The 19339-nt window shown below is 42.6% G+C and overlaps 1 long non-coding RNA gene across 2 annotated transcripts in view; it reads right to left on the reverse strand.

Moving 5' to 3' along the window:
- The window catches only part of LOC110309959 (uncharacterized), a 37990-nt gene that overhangs the window by 14767 nt on the left and 3884 nt on the right, over positions 1-19339 (reverse strand). Inside the window, exon 2 of one of the 2 annotated variants that reach the window (XR_015044664.1) lies at positions 5692-5813. The exons of the other annotated variant lie outside the window; for it this stretch is intronic. This is a non-coding gene — a long non-coding RNA (uncharacterized LOC110309959). The remainder of the gene's footprint in view (positions 1-5691; positions 5814-19339) is intronic. 2 annotated transcript variants of the gene reach the window in all.

The following is a 19339-nucleotide window of genomic DNA, read 5'->3' on the forward strand; positions in this document are numbered from 1 at the left end:
GCTCATGATTATCTCTGTGACACCTTCTCAGGGTGTAATGACCTCCTTAGGAAATGATAGAAAAAATTAGCTCCGGTGACTTGCTCATTTTGTCATTTTATACCCCCAGCAGCAGTGTGTGAGAGGTGCTTGTCTGCTGCTCTACCCCAACACTCAGAGGTGTTTTTGTTTTGTTTTGTTTTTTAACTCTATCCATTTTGATAAATGTGGAACATCCTCTCACCAGGGCAGGGACTTGCCTTCTTCTAATGACTAAGACATTGGTCGCATGTTTTGTCTAGTTTGCTATCTGCATGTTTCCTTTAGTGAAATGTTCAAAATTCTCCCTTTTAGTTTTCTATACTAGTAAGTCCTGAAAGTTACTAATACATGCTGTGGATACTTGCATATTCTTTATTAAACACACAAATGTTTTCTCACAGCCTATGGCTTTTATTAATATTGTCTCTTCAGAAGCAGTAGTTTTTATTTTTGACATAATTCAATTTACCTTATTTTATTTTGAAGGTTTATGCTTTCTTTCATTATCACATTTCAGAAATCCTAGCCTAACGCATGGTTCTCTCCTGTGTTTTGTCTGGAAGTTTAACAGTTTTACATTTAACATTTACATATGAAATATGCATTTAGTTAGTTTATATAATGCAACACTGAACCAAAGCTGTATTGTATACTGACAGTCAAAGAGCTGTTGTGGCTCTGCTCCACATCCTATTAAATATCAGTCGTTCAAATGCATGAGTCTATTACTGGACCTTTGTTATCCAAATTTAGTGTCTTTATTATTCCTTTCTCTATGCTTATGTCAATAGCAAATGGCCTTAATTACTGAGACCTTATATAATTCAGCTTTCAAGTCACAGTCTTAGCCTGTGGGGCAGTGGACCATGCCAGGAAACTTGGTAAGATTGAGTGGGTTTGGAATCCCTGGAACCTCATGCCAGAAGACGGTAGGTACTTCACCTGCTCCCCCAAACAGGCCTTTGTCTGGTGACCAGAGCACACAATGGAGAAGATCATGGCAGTCAGTCACATGGGGCAGTGCCCCCAAGCCTCTCCACATGCAGATGCGGCATCCCTAACATCTCAGACCAAGCCAATAGAAAGCATCTGATGTCAGACACCAACCCACCCCAAAATGTACGTAAAAGCCTATTCAGAAGGAATAAAGGTATGAGATTTACTCCATCAAGGATCTTCGGAAAGTTTCTGTCATGCAAGAGCTGTAATGCTTCCTGGGGAGGAGAGTTCTTTCCTGTCTGTGGTCTATGCCACAGCCTGAAGCCAGGTTGATGCTCATGGGCCATGCTTCTGCTAGGGCCATGTTGAAGTGAATTGCATGTACTGCCACCTAAGGTCATGGTGATTTCTGGGTTCTTGCTGCCTCCAAAGGCCTAGTCAGGGTCTTAGGTCCTGCTGCATCCGAGGTCTGTGTTGATGTGGCCACATGGGGCCATGCAGAAGTCTGTGGTGGTGATGCCACCTTAAGCAACGTCAAGGTCTATGGGCTATTAGGCCTCCAGAAGCCAGACCAATCTGAGTGGTCTGCAATGCTACTTGAGGCCTTATTGATATCTGCTGTCCATGCTACCTCCAACGGTCTTATCTGGGTCTGTGATCCTACTGCAACTGGGAGCCGTGTTTATAGTCTATGTTGTGAACAGAAACCATGTAGAAGCTATGATCTGTGTTCCCACTGACTGTAGAGAGCAAGGAAACTGCTATAACAGTGATATCAATGACCCCGGATACACAGTTGAGAAAGAGGGACATGGAAGGCTTCTGTGACAACTCCTATCCTAACCCAACCCACACCACAAAGTAACAGCCTAAACAGGAAGCCATCAAAGAAAACTCTTTAAAAATGTGATAAGAACACCGAAGCATAGCTTTCCACAATTGGTGGTTTCTGGCGGGGATTTGGGGGGGGGGGGGGAGAAGAACTCAGTTCTATTTAAGGGGCAGGCCACTGAGAGTTTGACCATGCTGCAGTGAGTATAGAGATAACATAAATTAGACTTGATTTTGTTGTTGTTGAGAGGGACTCACAGGCCAGGGGGCAGACATAGAAGATTGGGAAGTGAGTGTGATCGGGTATATGATGTGAAATAACCCCCAAAATCAATAAAAATATCATATTGAAAGAAAAAAGAAACCAGAATCTGTGAAAATTATGATGTTATAAAGAACTTCAAAAGCATCAACTACTTAAAATCAGCAATAGGAAGACATAGCCACTCATCCTTTCTCCATCTCTGAATCTGTGTCTTTTTCTCTCTCTTTCTGTCTCTCTATCACACACATATTTATAAACGTCTATTTTGCAGAGATGTGTCTAATTAATATGACTTTTCACTCTACTACATAAATATATTGGTCTAGTGCAGTGGTTCTCAACCTAGGTTATGATCCCTTGGGGCCAGGGGTCAAACTACCCTTTCACAGGCATCACCTAAGACCATTGGAAACATCAGATATTTACATGAGGATTCATAACAGTTATGAAATAGTGACAAGAATGATTTTGTGATTAGGGGTCACTACAACGTAAGGAACTGCATTAAAAGGTCACAGCATCAGCAAGGTTGAGGACCGCTGCTGCAGTGCACTCTGTCCTGTCTGAAAGCAGTACATATTTGTCTTGAACCCTCCCAGGGCTTCACCTCACCTCTGGCTTGCAGCAGTTGGACTCTGGTGTGCCTACTGTGTCTTCTTTCCATCAATCCTGTTAGTAGTCACTGAATTTATTAACTGTGAGCCTTACTGTTTTCTAATAGTTTGAAAATCCCTTGGCTATTTTTTTGTCTCACATATTTCTGCTTCATTTTCTCTTGCCTCCCTGCTAGAGATGTGCTGACATTTTCACACAGGTGTTTTAAAACAACATTTCCAAAGCATCGTTTGAAGTTACAGAAAAGTTGCAAACCTAGTACAGTCTTCATATGCCCATGCTAGCTAGCTTCTCTTGCTAACGTCTTTCATTTGGAGGTATGTTTGTCACTATCAACAGTGTGCACTAACACACCAGTATTAACAAATCTCATGTGAAATGTCTGTGGCCTGGCTCTGCTAGGATGGTGGCACAGGTAGAAAAAGAATAAAGAACAGAATATACAACAAAGGCCTATTGACACTTACCAGCACAGAGTAGGTATACACGCTGGGCAGGAAGCACTCCAGGAGGCCCAGCACTGGTAGCTGGACCACAGAACTTTTACAGACCTCCAGGATTATGCTCAGATGCCATAGCATCAACAGTTGGCTAGCCTGTTTTTCCTTTGCATGAACAGCATTCCAAGGATTAGTATATGTGCATTCCAAGGATTAATATATGTGCAGCAAGGCTTTATTTTTTTTTCTACAATAATGCTTGCTTACAGGGTTCTCAGTGTGCCAGAAAGAAGTAGCTGGGTGATTCCATCATGAACAGGTCTGTTGCCATAGTTTCTTCAGCAGATACTTACCAATGGAGAGAGGCATTTCAGGGACATGATATTTGATGTCCCACTTCTCTCATGGATGATATGCTACAATTTATTAAAAATTCCTTAGTCTCACTTGATGTCCTTTCTGTGTTCTATAGTATTTTTAGTTACCACATCTCTATGGAACCCACAGTCTATGACATCTTCTCAGATGTCCCTTACTTACCACGGCCTTTGCAGTTTTAACAATGCTGTCAAACTTACCTACTCAATTCTTGTACATTTTAATAATAATTAAAAACTTTTCTGCCTGCCAATCGCATACTTGGCTATCAGTGAGTGGATCTGCTTCTATTGACATTCTTTTCCCTTGACTGTGATTCACATTGTTTTACTTACTGTCTTAGTGACTGCCCTATTTCTGTGAAGAGACACCATGACCATGGCATCTCTTATAAAGGACAGCATTTAATTGAGGTTTGCTTACAGTTTCAAAGGTTTCATCCATTGTCATCAGGGCAGAAAGCATGGTATCATGAAGGGAGACAGGATGCTAGAGAAGTAGCTAAGAGTTCTTCCTAGATATTCGAAGAAAGACTCTGCCTGGCCTGAGCTATTGAAACCTCAAAGACTACCCCCAGAGACACACTTCTTCCAATAAGGCCATATCTCCTATTTCTTCTCAAGTAGTGCCAGTCCCTAATGGCTAAGCATTCAAATCTAGGAGCCTATTATAGACTATTCTTATTCAAGCCACCACACCTACTGATCTTAATAATTTACCTTTTTTTTCTGCTATATAGTAGTTACTTCATGTAAAATAATTATCAAGACTGGGGCAAATTATATTAACACTCTGAAGTAACAGTTTTCTGAGCCTGCAGGACAGAGTATACATAAACTGAAGTTGGATAAGAAAGGCCCATGTTTTGCTGAACCTTGTTAGAATTTAGTCACGTCTGCTTTTATTACTTTAAGAGTAGGATTGGGTGTTTCTTCTTATATGTCTTAGAATGCTAGAGCCAGCAAACTAGAAATCTTTCTGAGCATCTCATCCTAAAAATCCACCCTCCTGCTAGCAGGGGGCCTCTTTAAGCTTTCTAGTCCAGCTGTTTCCAGCTCTAGCTGAGGCTTTGAGGGTTGGACTTTTCTACTACCTCCATATTTCAAAGTCTTGGCACAGCTCTGCATTTTGATATTTCTTTCCCAGCATTCATTGCAGGGCTACCACCTGTAAAGGCCTGTGCTTCATAACTGATTGCGCCAAACTGAAACAATTCCTCCTTAATTCACAGAAAGCAAGCAAAACTTCTGGACTTAGGAAGCTCCTACAATGTACAACATTCTCAAAGTGGGGCTCCACTTTCTCTACTGTCTTACTTCTACCTTCCAAAAGTACAGTTTACTCTGGGGAGATAAAGTGCACATCTCGAGAGCATCTCCTGGTCCTTCAGCCAATATGTGCTCGTCTGCATACCCTCAGGCTATGCTGATGCATAGAGACTAGTTCTTCCACTATGGCCCTTATGACTCTATTATGACAGTCAGGATATAGTCATCCAAAATAATTAAAGGTAGGCTGCATCTGACTTCCCTTCAGTGATACTTCTATCATGTCACTGATGATTAAAAGCAACCATGGGTATAGCTTCGCTACATCAGGCTTGATCTGTTCTGAAATGTAGTTAATGTAGTGCTTTCTCCATGGATTTTGTTTCCTGGGTTGTTTTGTGGGCATGAAGCAAGTTGTGGCTTTATAGTGTTTGTGTCCTGCTCTCACTGTCAGAGAGAGTGACAGGTTCTAGCCATTTTCTACATCTTGTACAGAAGTGAAGTCTTGTCCCTTCAGGTTTTGTATACTGTTTTCAAACTATATGCCTTAGTTAGGGTTTTATTGCTGTGAAGAAACACCATAACCAATGGACTCTTACAAAGGACAACATTTACTTGGGGCTGGCTTATAGTTTCAGAGGTTCAGTCCACTATCATCATGTCAGGAAGCATGGCAGCCTGAAGGCAGACATGGTGCTAGAGGAGTCAAGAACTCTACATCTTGATCCCAAGGCAACTAGAAGGAGACTCTCTCCACACTGGGTGAAGCTTGAGTACTAGAAGACCTCAAGAAACAACTATACAGTGACACATTGCCTCCAACAAGGCCACACCTATTCCAACAAGGCTGGGCCTCTTAATAGTGTCACTTCCCATGGACCAAGCATATTCCAACCACCACACTCTATGTTATATACACCTGTCACTAAGTTACCTTAAATATGTGTTCACAAACATTTTTTTAAATGGTCAAGTAATACTTTGCCACTCCTTTAATATCCACAGCACTCAAACTTTCTTTGACTTTCAGAATCCTGTCTTCATGAGCCTCCATACCTGTGAAGAAATTTACATAATAAGCTTACTGTCTTAGTCGGTGTCCTATTGCTGTGAAGAGGCACCATGATGATGGCAATTCTTCAAAAGGAAAGCATTTAACTGGGGCTGACTTACAGTTTCAAGGGTTTAGTCCATTCTCAGCATGGTAGGAAGCATGGTGGCAGGCATGACAGACATGGTATGAGAGAAGGAGCTGAGAGTTTTACCTCTGGGTCCACAGGCAGTAGGAAGAGAGAGACAAAGAGCAAAGAGCCACTGGTCCTAGCTGAGGCTTCTGAAACTGCAAGGCCCACTCCCAGTGATATACTTCCTTCAACAAAGCCACACCTACTCCACTCCAAATCCCTGTCAAGTAGCACCATTTTTTGTTTGTTTGTTTGTTTGTTTGTTTGTTGAGACAGGGTTTCTCTGTGTAGCTTTGGATGTCCTGGAACTCACTCTGTAGACCAGGCTGGCAATGACCAAGCATTCAAATATATGAGGCTATGGATGGCATTCCTATTCAAACCACCACAGTTACCCAACAAGCATTCTAAGACTATTGCATTCTGGGAGCTGTTTTGGGATATGGAGACACAAGCCAAAGCCTACACTCTGGTGGTCTTCTTAGAGCACTAGCTTCGTGTCCCACATGTAAGTTCATCACAGTCTAACATGTGAAACAGCCATTGTAGGAGCCAAAGTATTAGTGATCATTTATTCTAGATCGTTTCCAAAACAAGCAATGCTTCTGTGCTCTGCACAAGTACACAGCTGGCAGGGAACTGTCTCACCCGATCAGCTTCTAGGCCTTGTTCAGTAAAGTCAGAGATGCATATGGGGAAGCATGGATTGAGCTGCCCTATGCATGTATAGGTCTACCGTGAGACACCACCCCACCTAGTATGGAGACTACACTCTTCTCTGTGTATAATTTATACACTGGCCACAGATTTAATGTAGATATTAACTCTTACTTAACAAGCAATTTAATAGAATTCAACAGAAATGAATCTTCATCTATAATTTTAAAAGAGCTATGTATATGACAGGGGCATCCAGAAGTACTGAACAATCCTGGTATTAACTTACTTAACCAACTAAAAATAGGTAAGGTCGAAAAATGCATTTCGAGGTTAAAAAATTGATGATAACATTAATAGCTTAAATCAAAGGGTTATGCTATTCATCTGACATAAGACACAAAATCATTTTTCCTTCTGTAATTTTAATGTATCAACTGTAGAAAGAAATTAGCAAATTTTCTGAGGGCTTAGATTATGGTATAGGCTTTGCTCACTGCACAATCTTTTGTGTGACAATTACTAAAGTTCACTATAGCAGAACAGAAGCAGCCATAGAAGTAGGTAAAACACTGGCCAGCTGTGTTCCAGAAGGTTCAGTAACAAAACAGCTGGCTTCATTTAACCTGAGGGGAGCTCCGGTTGTAATTAAACATGACAGAAAGCATTACAGGTGTAATGACTTGACCACAATGGTCTGACTTACAGCTTGATGCAGGTGAACGCCTTGCTCCCCTGCTTATTATATACAACCCTACATGTAAGCATTTCTAGACATAGATTATAGAATTTATGACTGAGTGTCATATCAACTAATCAAAACCTTGTGTCTGCCCATGGTTAGGAGAAAAATTCCCAATAGACTGCTGTAGTATGTAGGTTCTCTCTGGGTGGAAGATACCTTGAAATGTATAGATGCTTTCAATGACATTCACTCAATCAGCACTGATGTTGGTCATGTCTTGTTTGGACATGGGAAAACATAGAAGAAGAAAAGAGTGTGACTATCCCCAAATGGCTCACAGCTTCATGACTGAAGGAATGGAAAACAAATAATTAGAGGGACTCAATGAAGTCTGCACTTTTGTTCTGAGCAAGGCACCTGTAATGGGGGAGGGAAGCTGTCAACTTTGCTGAAGTCATTAAGGGAGACTTGGTATAGTTCTCATCAAATTGGTCTTTAAAGCTTGCTCGTCAGCCCCTCCCCCACCATATGCCCTGGGGAAAGGGAGCTGGGGTGGAGTTGATGATTCTAGGCTGAGAGACAACTGCATTTTATTGTCCTTTCTTTCTACTCTTTATCTTTTCCCTTGGAGACTTTGCTCTCCCAAAAGATGCTAACCGTTAAGTAATCATTGTTTGGATTGGCAACAGAGAATGTTGCTGACATGTGGAAGAGAGATCAATTAAAGATGGCTGGTTGTGGTGCAGGAAACATTTCTTGGTTATGAGTCCTTGTTGCTCTTAGAGAAGATGTCAGCTCCAGAGATCTGATGTCTTCTCTAGTATACATTTCGCACACATACACACAAAAATAAAAATTATAACAGTGTATATTGTTGGAGTGAAAACTTCTATAACTACTTTGGAAAACAATTTAGCACAGAGTCCAGTTGGCCACATGACCTACATCTGAGGGAGTTCCACTTGTAGGTACTGATCCAAGGGGAAGCTTCTCAGCTTCTCTGGGTGTGAAAAGAATACAGCTACCAGGACCAAGTGCAGCACATTAGGAACTGCACAAGGACCTGGAAAATGCTCTGACCACTTTACTTGTTAGGGAGGATAGATTCAAAGCAGAAGTTTTCTGTGTAGCCCTGGCTGTCCTAGAAGTTGCTCTGTAGATCAGGCCGGCCTCAAACTCATACAAATCTGCTTACCTCTGCCTCTGAATCAAAGGCCAGCTCTTCCTCTGGATGCTCAATGGGTGTTCTTAGTAAAGAGAGCAGTGAGCTATTGGACTAATGGTGTTGATGAGTGTCTTAGTTAGGGTTTTATTACTGTGAAGAGAGACACCATGGCCAAGGCAACTCTTATAAAGAAAAACATTTAATTGAGGTTGGCTTACAGTTTTAGAGGTTTAGTCCATTATCATCATGGTGTGAAGCATGGCATCTTGCAGACAGATTTAGTTCTGGAGGAGCCTAGAATTCTACATCTTCTTCAGAAGGCAGTGGAAGAAGACTGACTTCAGTAGGTGCCAGGAGAAGGCTCTGATTCCACACTGGGCAGAGCTTGAGCACAGGAGACCTCAAAGTCCTCCTATACAATGACACACTTTCTCCAACAAGGCCACACCTACTGTAATAAGGCTGCACCTCTAATAGTGCCACTCCATGTGACCAAGCAAACCACCACAATGAGGATACAGTCAACAAAGGGATAGGAAAGAGATAGAAAGGGGAATTTTTTATGCACCAAACATGGCATACTGATCCTATTCTGTGAATTAAGCAGACTTTTAAAAATTCCTATACATGAGAAAAATCAGAATAATTGAGCACAGACTAAGTAATATATAAAACTATAGAATTCATTTTAATTGTACTCGGTGTGATAATAGAACTATAGATTTGGGGGTTATTTTTAAGTCTGTCTCTTGGGCTGGGGAGTTGGCTTAGTAGATCACACTATGACTGCATGAGCCTGACTCCTGAGTTGGGATCCCTAAAATCCACAGGGACGATAGACACAGCGGTGCACATCTGTAATCTTCGTGCTTCTTCATGGAGACAAGAGGAGTCAACAGAACCTCTAGAACTCGGTGGGCTGTTAGCCTGACAGATGGAAGGGGGAACTGACAAGAGACCCTGACTCAAACAGGACAAAAGGAGAGTCTAATCTCCCACACTGCCCTCTGACCTCCACATGCAATGGCACACCCACATGTTCCCACATACATGTACACACACACACACACACACACACACGAAAAGACATCAAATACATCTTTATCTTTTAGACTTCCATACTACTGAAGTGAGCGTGACTGAAACAACCATGATGCCAAACAGACTACACAAGGCAGATGAGGGTGACTGAGGTTGAGGTACGGGGTCCAAGTGCCCCATTAACTGTCTGAAAATTCCTCTGCATAGTACATAAACTTCCTAGTCAATTGGTTTTGTAAAATGTGTCCAACAGCTTGGCATCATACCTAAATAAAACCTCTTTGAGTCAGTTACGTGAAATATTTATTTAAAACAAGGAGAGAGCTCATTCCCCTGCCTGCCAAGTTCTCAGGGGGCATACTCAGCTGTGCTAACTCTAGTGTCCACTTATCTCTCAGCCTGCCTTCACCAGACCTGCAGAACTAGAGACACAGCTCAGATCCCTTCCCTCCACCCAATTCCCTGCCTGCCAAGTCCTCTGGGCCACACAAGGTGCTGAGAGACGTGCACTGTTTCCTGAGTTCCACTGTCCATCCAAGGGCTGTCCATTAGAGACCTACTGCACCAGGAACATCTAGGATAGGCCTACCTCCCCAATCCCTGCCACAGCAAGAACATCCGGGGACAACCAGATGGCTAAATACCAGTGTAAGTAACCAAAAGCCAGGGCAATATGGCATCTTCAGAGTACAGCTGTCCTGCTACAACTCTGCTGTTAAGGCAGGGAGGCCAGCCTACGCTGGTGCACTAGTTGTGAGACCCAGGCTAAATCTTCTGGGTTTCAGAAAAGTTCTTCACAGTTACTCACCAGGGTAGACTCTGGAGGAGGATGTGGGAAGTCTGGGTAAGAAGTGAGGTGGTGGAGGCAGCCATGATGATTTGTATATGCTCAGTCCAGGGAATGACACTATTAGAGGGTATGGCCCTGTTGGATTGGGTGTGGCCTTGTTGGAGTAGGTGTGTCGCTGTGGGTCTGGGCTTTAAGGCCCTTACCCTAGCTGCCTGGAATCCAGTCTTCCACTAGCAGCCTTCAGATGAAGATGTAGAACTCTCGAAACTATGCCTGCACCATGCCTGCCTGGATGCTGCCATGCTCCTGCCTTGATGATAATGGACTGAACCTCTGAGCCTGTAGGCCAGCCCCAGTTAAATGTTGTCCTCATAAGAATTTGCCTTGGGCATAGTGTCTGTTCACAGCAGTAAAACCCTAACTTAAACAGCAGCTAAGTAGGGAGCTATGCCTGGATTCATGTTGGACACCAAAACTGTTTTTATGGACAGCCAGGCAGAAGTTTGGTTGGAGGCAACAGGATATGAACTGATGGTAATCACCTGAGTGGAGCACAGCACACCCTGCTGCTCAGACCTTTCTTTGTAAACTATCCAAAGTAACTCCTTTTTGTCCTAGCTTTAGCTAATACAACTGTGTGCTGACCACATCTGGCTGAGAGAACATCTTCATGCAGCCGTACCTGCTGCTTAGGGAAAACCACTGTTTTACAGCACAAGACAGATTGTTTTAGTCAACTGAAGCAGAACTTTTGGGGGGCTTAATAAACCCTCTCTTCTTTAGATTTAAGGTCAAAAGTTATTTCTGGCATGAACCTGCTCTTGACTTAGAGAAAATAAAGAACTCTTAGTTTGATCTTCATTGAGAGCATTGCCCTGTGTCTTGGCAGGTCTTTGGGTCTGTGTCTTCTGAAATGGGGACATTCTCTTACTTATCGATGTGGATAGTGGAGGAATACCCCTCTGAGGACAGTCTTGGAACTCACTTTAGAAGGCGAGAATTCTTTCATTAGCATTTCATAGGAAAAAGTTGGAAGATGTTCCCATTTCTGTTTTCTCAAATGCCTTAATCTGACAGGCATGAGGGCAGGACACTCAAGCTGTTAGCAGAAAAGGAGTGAGGCAAAAAGACTTTTGGGTCTGGACTCATTGGAGTCCATGAAAATTTTGCCTTCCCTTATGTTAACATTTTATATATATATATATATATATATTATATAATATAATATATATATTATACACACACACATACTAATTATATTGGGATAATCTTTCTGTGCCCTGTGTAAAGACTGTTTTTGGTCCAAAGGCTGGTTTCTGTACTGGCAGATGGCAGAGATCCGATGACAGGCCAGACTTCGTTTGGTATTATCCTTTTTATAAAGCATCTCCTGCCTCCATATTTTGTACACATTGTTCTCCATCACCTTCTGATACGTTAAATAAAGAGCTAAACAGCCAATAGCTGGGGCATGAAAGAAGATGTAGGACATTCGGCAGAGATAGGGACTCTAGGAAGTAATCTCAGGCACAAGGAGTCAACAGCTGGACATGGAGAAAGGAGGAGCTAAGACTAGAGACTGAGAGTTAATAGGCCATGTGGCAGGACCTAGGCAGGGCCAGTATGTGTGCTGCACACAAGGCATGCCAGGTACCCCTAGAAACCAGAAGAGAGTGCTGGATCCCTTGGAACTGGAGTTACAGATGTACTGAGCTGCTATGTGCACGCTTGGAACTGAACTCAAAATCTATTTCTTGACTTTTCACACGTCTCCAGTCCCAGGCACTGAGTTCATGATTTGTCCATTTGCTATGGTCACCAAGCCCCATATTTCTTGAAGAAGCATGTTTGATTCACTTTCTGTTCTCCCAGTGAGATCAGTGCCATAAGCAATGCCTGCTACCTGAAAATCACTCATTAGTACTCAAAGAACCAAGCATTTCAGGAACTTGCTTCTATTTTCCAGTTTGGGAACAGTTGGCAATACTGGCTTTCCCCAGGACAAAATCTGCTTCATTCAAGTCAAAGACAGTTCCATCTGCTGAGGTTAGGTCAAGTATGAGCATATGCTCTGAGACAACATGGGGAGAACATAAAGAAAGACTTCTATTTTATGCTCTTATTTCAAGGAAGAGGCACGCACTCTCCTGCTACTGCAGCCACGCTGAGCATGAAAACTCCTCTTAGGATGGGACTAAGACTGCTCCACCACTCTATTTGTGTGGACAAATGTCCTCACAACTTCCTTTAGTGTTGAAACTACTGAAATTCATACTCCAGGGACCGAATTCTTCAAACCCACCAGTGTTCCATAGGCACTAGGCCCTCCAAGTCTAAGCATTGCACATGGTGCTTACTGAAGGTGCAGCCTTCCTTCTCTAGGGCTAAACCGTGTGATTGGTCCAAATGTGCTCAACTTGTAGAACTGGTTTAGTCCCCAAAGACTTAATTTTGTCTTCAGGCAATTAAATTTTCCTGCTCAGCTGCCACGGAGATCTAAATTACTCTAGAATGGCAGGTTAACCTCTAGCTTATGTACAAATAAAGGTCCTTTTATGTGAATTTGTTGTACATTTATCCAGCTTAATCCCTCTTTTAAAGTGAAACCTAAAGACACAGCAGCCTAGAGAAAAAGAGAGGAGTGATTTTTGGGTTCTGCCAGACCAGCTGCCCTGGTGTATGGAGACAACACCCTGTGCTCCTCCCAAGTCCCTTTCCGATGGCTCATGGGCCTATTATAAGCATAATACTGGGTGCTTGAAACAAAGCCACAAATGATTCCACAGCTAAGAAGTCTGGGTTGCCAGCATTTCTGGCTGCAGCTGGCATGCTTGCAGTGAAAACACCAAACAGGACCAAAGCTGAGGAAAGGGTTTAAGTGTGAAGACCAAGGTCAACATGGCCATCTGGTGATGGTTCCAGGTCAGCACAGCTGTGTGAGGAGGAGGCTACCCTGGTTTATTTTACCTAGCCATCTTTTCTTAAGCATTCTCTAAAATACCAGAGTAGCAATTTAAGAACACTAAATCAACCACGACATTTTGATACATAAAACTGGAAGGAGAGGCTGATCTTTTATTATATACCAAACCTTTATGAAATACCTGAACTTCCTTATTGGGACTGCTGCCAAACAGATCTATAACGGGATTTTCAATATACCCCACCCTACCCGAAAGCACACATGGCTCTTTCCCCCTTCATCCTCAAATCCAGACATCCCTGGCTGAGTTTCAAAGAATTCTGAGACCACACACCACTAGTTACTCACTTTATCACCTCCCTGTTCGCTCACACATGTAGACTGAGGTCAGCTGCTCCATGCGATACACTCTCCACTGGTCATAAACCTCCCTCCTTGGTGTTTCTCAACCCTCCATAACTGCTCAAATCCCTCCACTGGAGCGTCTCCTTAAACATCCCTCCTCTTCTAAGACAGACCCAGGCCTGCTGTTGCTTTACTTCACCAAGGGGTTCGTGACTGTGCTCTGTTGTACTTTTCTAATTATTTCATTTGTATAGTTCTTCTTCCATATAAGAATGAACAATGATGTCTTTTAATATTTACACTTAAAGAGTACCTCACTCGCCATGAAACTTGAAAGCTTGCCTGAAGATGCTTATCGTGAATGGAGAAAAAGCACTGAACTATAGATGACCCCTACATCCCAAACCTTTCTGTTGGTCCTGCTAGGGTACCAACTGCCTTTTACAGTGGGATGGGCTCTTGAAGATGGAGCACTAGGCTTCCTTGTTCTAGTCTACACTGTCCTCTCTGCCTTACTCTGGATTCTGAGGAACAACTAAGCTCTCCATACTTGTGGACAGACAGAACCTCAGATTTCAAAGGGCATATGACATGGACGATCCTTTCCACTTCCAACACGGATAGGAGCAAGGCTGCTCCCACACATTCTCGCATTCTTGTTCTCGAAATCCCCAGGCTGTCTCGTGCCTTGCAGATACACATCATTATTCCTGATGTCTCATCTAAATGTCCCCAGCTACAGCTCAAGTCTGTTCCTTTTCTCTTGTTTCTCCATGAAACCAGGGTGTTCTCTGCTGAAAGCTGTTCCACACCATACAACTGTTATTAAAAATGTACCTATCAGGCTGGAGAAATGGCTCAGCGGTTAAGAGCACTGACTGCTCTTCCCAAGGTCCTGAGTTCAAATCCTAGCAGCCACATGGTGGCTCACAACCATCTGTAATGAGATCTGATGCCCTCTTCTGGTGTATCTGAAGACAGCTACAGTGTACTTATATATAATAAATAAATGTTAAAAAAAAAAAAACAAAAACAAAAAACCTTGAAATGTACGTATCATCCTGTCTCTTTTGACAAGTTAAGGATATGGCTTGCTGTGATTTAAAACTGGCCTTGGTTTTAAAATTCATGGCCATGTGCCATGCTATGAGGTCGCCAGCACTTCAAGTCTCCAAACAGAGAGAAACAAAAGAAATTCTGCAATGTTTGTTTTTAATTTTTTAATTAAGATAGCATCAATATAGATTATGTTGTCTTTGTGACAGCCTGTTTCACTCTTGCAGAATAATGACCACTATTTGGAAGTTAGGTTATGTTTGTCAGTTTGAAATTTTATACATATACATATATAATCATATGCATGTCTATGTTACCAAAAATATAACTCATGTCTTAGTTTTCTTTCTACTGATGTGATAAAATGCTAACGAAAACTAGCTTAGGGAGGAAAGGATTTATAAGCTTACCCCTCTAAGGTTGAGGTCACACCCGTCTATTGCTGAGAGAAGTCAAGTCAGGTACTCAAGGCAGGAACCTGGAGGCAGGAACTGAAGCAGAGACTATACTGCTTACTGGCTTGCTCCCTGTGGCTTTCTCAGCCTGCTTTCTATATAACCCAGGACCACCTTCCCAGGGTGGCACCATCCACAATGGGCTCTTCACCCCACCTCCCGCCTGCCTCTTCCCCACACCACCCAGCAATCACTAATCAAGAAAATGTCTCCACAGACTTGCCCACAGGGCACTTGAACCCACCTGATGGTAAGTCTAAAGATATTCCTCAGAAAAAAAGAACACATACTTAAAACTATAATATAATGGAAAATGTTGAGTTTTTAAAGGACATTGTTTTAGTTAGGGTTTGCATTGCTGGAAAAGACACCATGACCAAGGCGACTCTTATAAAGGAAACCATTTAACGGGGGCTGGCTCACAGTTTCAGAGGTTTAGTCCATTATCATCATGGCAGGAAGCAAGGCAGCATGCAGGCAGACATGGTGCTGGAGAAGGAAATGAGAGTTCTACATCTTGATCTACAAGCAGTAGAAGGAGACTGTGTGCCTCACTGTTGTAGCTTGAGCATAGAAGAGACCTCAAAGCCTGCCCCCAAAGTAATACATTTCCTCCAACAAGGCCACACCTACTCCAACAAGGCCATGCCTAATAGTGCCAGTCCTCGTGGGCCAAGCATTCAAACACATGAGTCTATAGGGGCTATACCTACTCAAACCACCACAGCAGTTTAACAGTCCAAAAGATCAGTTTTCAGATGTACAGTCAATCATGTAAATCATTTGTAAAATCTCTCAAAACATTAAAGTTCCAAAATGTGTACTGTTTTCTAGAAACAAATACAGATGAAGATTGGTAATGGGGATAATGAAGAGAAATCTATTATCAAATTTACCAACTGGGAACATATCTAAGCTTTTAACATCAAACCTATGAAGTGGAGTAAAGTCTGTGCTGCCTGTCAGAATCAATGTCACCGAAGTTCACGTGTTCCCCATTCTGACTGGCTACCCAGCCCCACAATATTTTTACAGCATGACAGCTGTCATGAAAGTGGAGTATGTTGTATATACATTGGCCTTTGATTAGCATTCTAATGGGGGTTTCCTGTTTAAAGTCATTAGCTCCCAAATGGCTTTCTGCCATAAGTGTCCAGTAAGTTGACAGTGACACTGCTTATGTTATCCAGTATAAACAATAAAATGATCCTGCAGCCTATGTGACTGCTTGGAAACTTAAAGTCCTAATTTATTATTAAGTTGTGAATCAAATCAGTGTTTTTTCCTCCTAGTGTAAAAGATAGAAACCTGAAGGATTTGGAATAATGTCAAAATATTACGAGTAAATTGAACACGAGGCATTTAGGTACTGGTTTGTAAGATCAGAACTGTGGTGGGGGGGAGGTGCCTGCAGAGGTGAGAAGCAGGTATTGGATCACTAGGGCTAGAATTACAGGCATCTGCAATCTGCTCAATGTGGGTCCTGGGAACCAAACTCTAGTCTTCTGCAAGAGCAGCAAGCGCTGAGCAGCAAGCGCTCTTGACTGCTGTAATGTCTCTCTAGCCCCACTGTTACAGTCTTTAAGAAAAGCAGATTTACATATGCATATAATTTAAGATTTAAAATTACCTCATCCGAGCGGCCAGTGCACACTGTACATTCCTTTTCTAGGGTCCATTCTTTTTTTTTTTTAATATTTTTATTACATATTTTCCTCAATTACATTTCCAATACTATCCCAAAAGTCCCCCATAGCGCCCCCCACTTCCCTACCCACCCATTCCCATTCTTTTGGCCCTGGCATTCCCCTATATTGGGGCATATAAAGTTTGCAAGTCCAATGGGCCTCTCTTTCCATTGATGGCCAACTAGGCCATCTTTCGATACATATGCAGCTAGAGACAAGAGCTCCAGGGTTCTGGTTAGTACATCATGTTGTTCCAACAATAGGGTTGCAGATCCCTTTAGCTCCTTGGGTACTTTCTCTAGCTTCTCCATTGGGAGCCCTGTGATACATCCAATAGCTGACTGTGAACATCCACTCCTGTGTTTGCTAGGCCCCAGCATCGTCTCACAAGAGACAGCTATATTTGGGTCCTTTCAGCAAAATCTTGCTAGTGTATGCAATGGTGTCAGCGTTTAGAAGCTGATTATGGGACGGATCCCTGGATACAGCAGTCTCTAAATGGTCCATCCTTTCATCACAGCTACGAACTTTGTCTCTGTAACTCCTTCCCTGGGTGTTTTGTTCCCAATTCTAAGAAGGTGCACAGTGTCCACACTTTGGTCTTCATTCTTCTTGAGTTTCATGCGTTTATCAAATTGTATCTTATATCTTGGGTATCCTAAGTTTTGGGCTAATATCCACTTATCAATGAATACATATTGTGTGAGTTCTTTTGTGATTGTGTTACTTCACTCAAGATGATGCCCTCCAGGTCCATCCATTTGGCTAGGAATTTCATAAATTCATTCTTTTTAATAGCTGAGTAGTACTCCATTGTGTAAATGTACCATAATTTCTGTATCCATTCCTCTGTTGAGGGACATCTGGGTTCTTTCCAGCTTCTGGCTATTATAAATAGGGCTGCTATGAACATAGTGGAGCATGTGTCCTTTTTACCGGTTGGGACATCTTCTGGATATATGCCCAGGAGAGGTATTGCTGGATCCTCCGGTAGTACTATGTCCAATTTTCTGAGGAACCGCCAGACTGATTTCCAGAGTGGTTGTACAAGCTTGCAATCCCACCAACAATGGAGGAGTGTTCCTCTTTCTCCACATCCTCTCCAGCATCTGCTGTCACCTGAATTTTTGATCTTAGCCATTCTGACTGGTGTGAGGTGGAATCTCAGGGTTGTTTTGATTTGCATTTCCTAGGGTCCATTCTTTATCTGGCTCTACAAAACTGGATAAAGAGCTGTACTTAGCTCCTGGCAGTCCATCCTGGAGGAATGAACTGATGTTTAAAAATGAGCCACTGGTTATAATTTACAGGTTTACTATTGCTAATCTGGGCAAAATATATATGCATCTGCTGAACCTACTTATCCAACGTGGAAGATGAAGTGGTAAGGGAGGTCAGAAGATATATCTCGGGCTTGGCTGGTTTACAACATAAAATCAGGGAGAAAAAGTAAGATCCATGTACCCGTCCCTGATCCTTTTTTCCCTGGAGGCCACTCAGTTTGGGGAATAAAGCTAACTATAGAGCTGGCTCTGCTGCTGGGCTGGGGGTCGGGGGCAATTATCTGCTTGGGACATCTCATTTATTTCCTGTCTGGAAATTTCCAACAGGATTAGACCTTGTGTTATCTGTCCTGCCTTTGTGTCCTTCTGTTTTTGTTCGTTCATTTGTTTGTTTTTGCTTTTTAACAAAATCTCAATCATTTAATTTTACCACTGAAGACTTGGGAGCCAGATGCTGGAGTAAAAACCTGCTAGCTCTGAAAGGCAGAGAAAGCACCCAGCTGACCTTCATCCTCAGCTGTGCCAGAATGAATGAATGCCCCTCTCATGCAGTCTCAAAAGCCCTTCCTTCAAACCAAATGTCCCCTCCCCTCCTTCTACTCTCTGTGCGTTTCTCTGTCAATCCTTCTGACTCCCTCTTACTCTCCATGATTTTTTTTCCCTTAATAATCCTATTTCACTTCCTGTCAACTGGGTGTTTGCTCTGCCTCTTGACCTATGGTTGACTTTATTTAATCCTGTTTACAATATTCAAGAAGGAAGGTCTTGGATAAAAGGTATATGCTAAGGTTGAACCACACGCTAGTAGCATTTTTCCCCCCCAGTAAATAACAGTCTCAGGTTTCGCACTGTGATCCAGAAATCCCAGGCTGGACTGTTGTAATGGGCACACATGGAGCAGCTGCAGGGTTTGGATAAGATTCTTAGTAGAGAAATTATTTCTAGAGCAAATGGTAGGAATCCTGTTCATGCTGTGCATGGTTACTGCTGGGCGGTATCCATCCACAAGAGAAGACCACTCCGGCATAGGGGTTAAGAAAAGTCTTCATTAGCCAACTGGCAATTATACTGGGTGTTTGGGATCCCAGTGTAACAGTGAGGTTTCTCAGAGTGAGCTTTTAATAACAAAACCACATCTTGGGTTGACAAACCTCAGTTAGCAAGGACATTTAGCTAGAAGCAGAACTACAAAAGCCAAAAGGCAAGGTTAGTGCATTTAGAGCCTTTCTCAGAACTAAGGTCTTGGATGGATTAGGTCTTTGTTTTCCTTCTGACTGGTGCTAGGATGTGCCGAGTTTCACCTGAATTAC

This window comes from Mus caroli, unplaced genomic scaffold (assembly GCF_978045245.1).
Source record: "Mus caroli unplaced genomic scaffold, Mus_caroli_1 scaffold_12, whole genome shotgun sequence".
Lineage (NCBI taxonomy): Eukaryota > Metazoa > Chordata > Mammalia > Rodentia > Muridae > Mus > Mus caroli.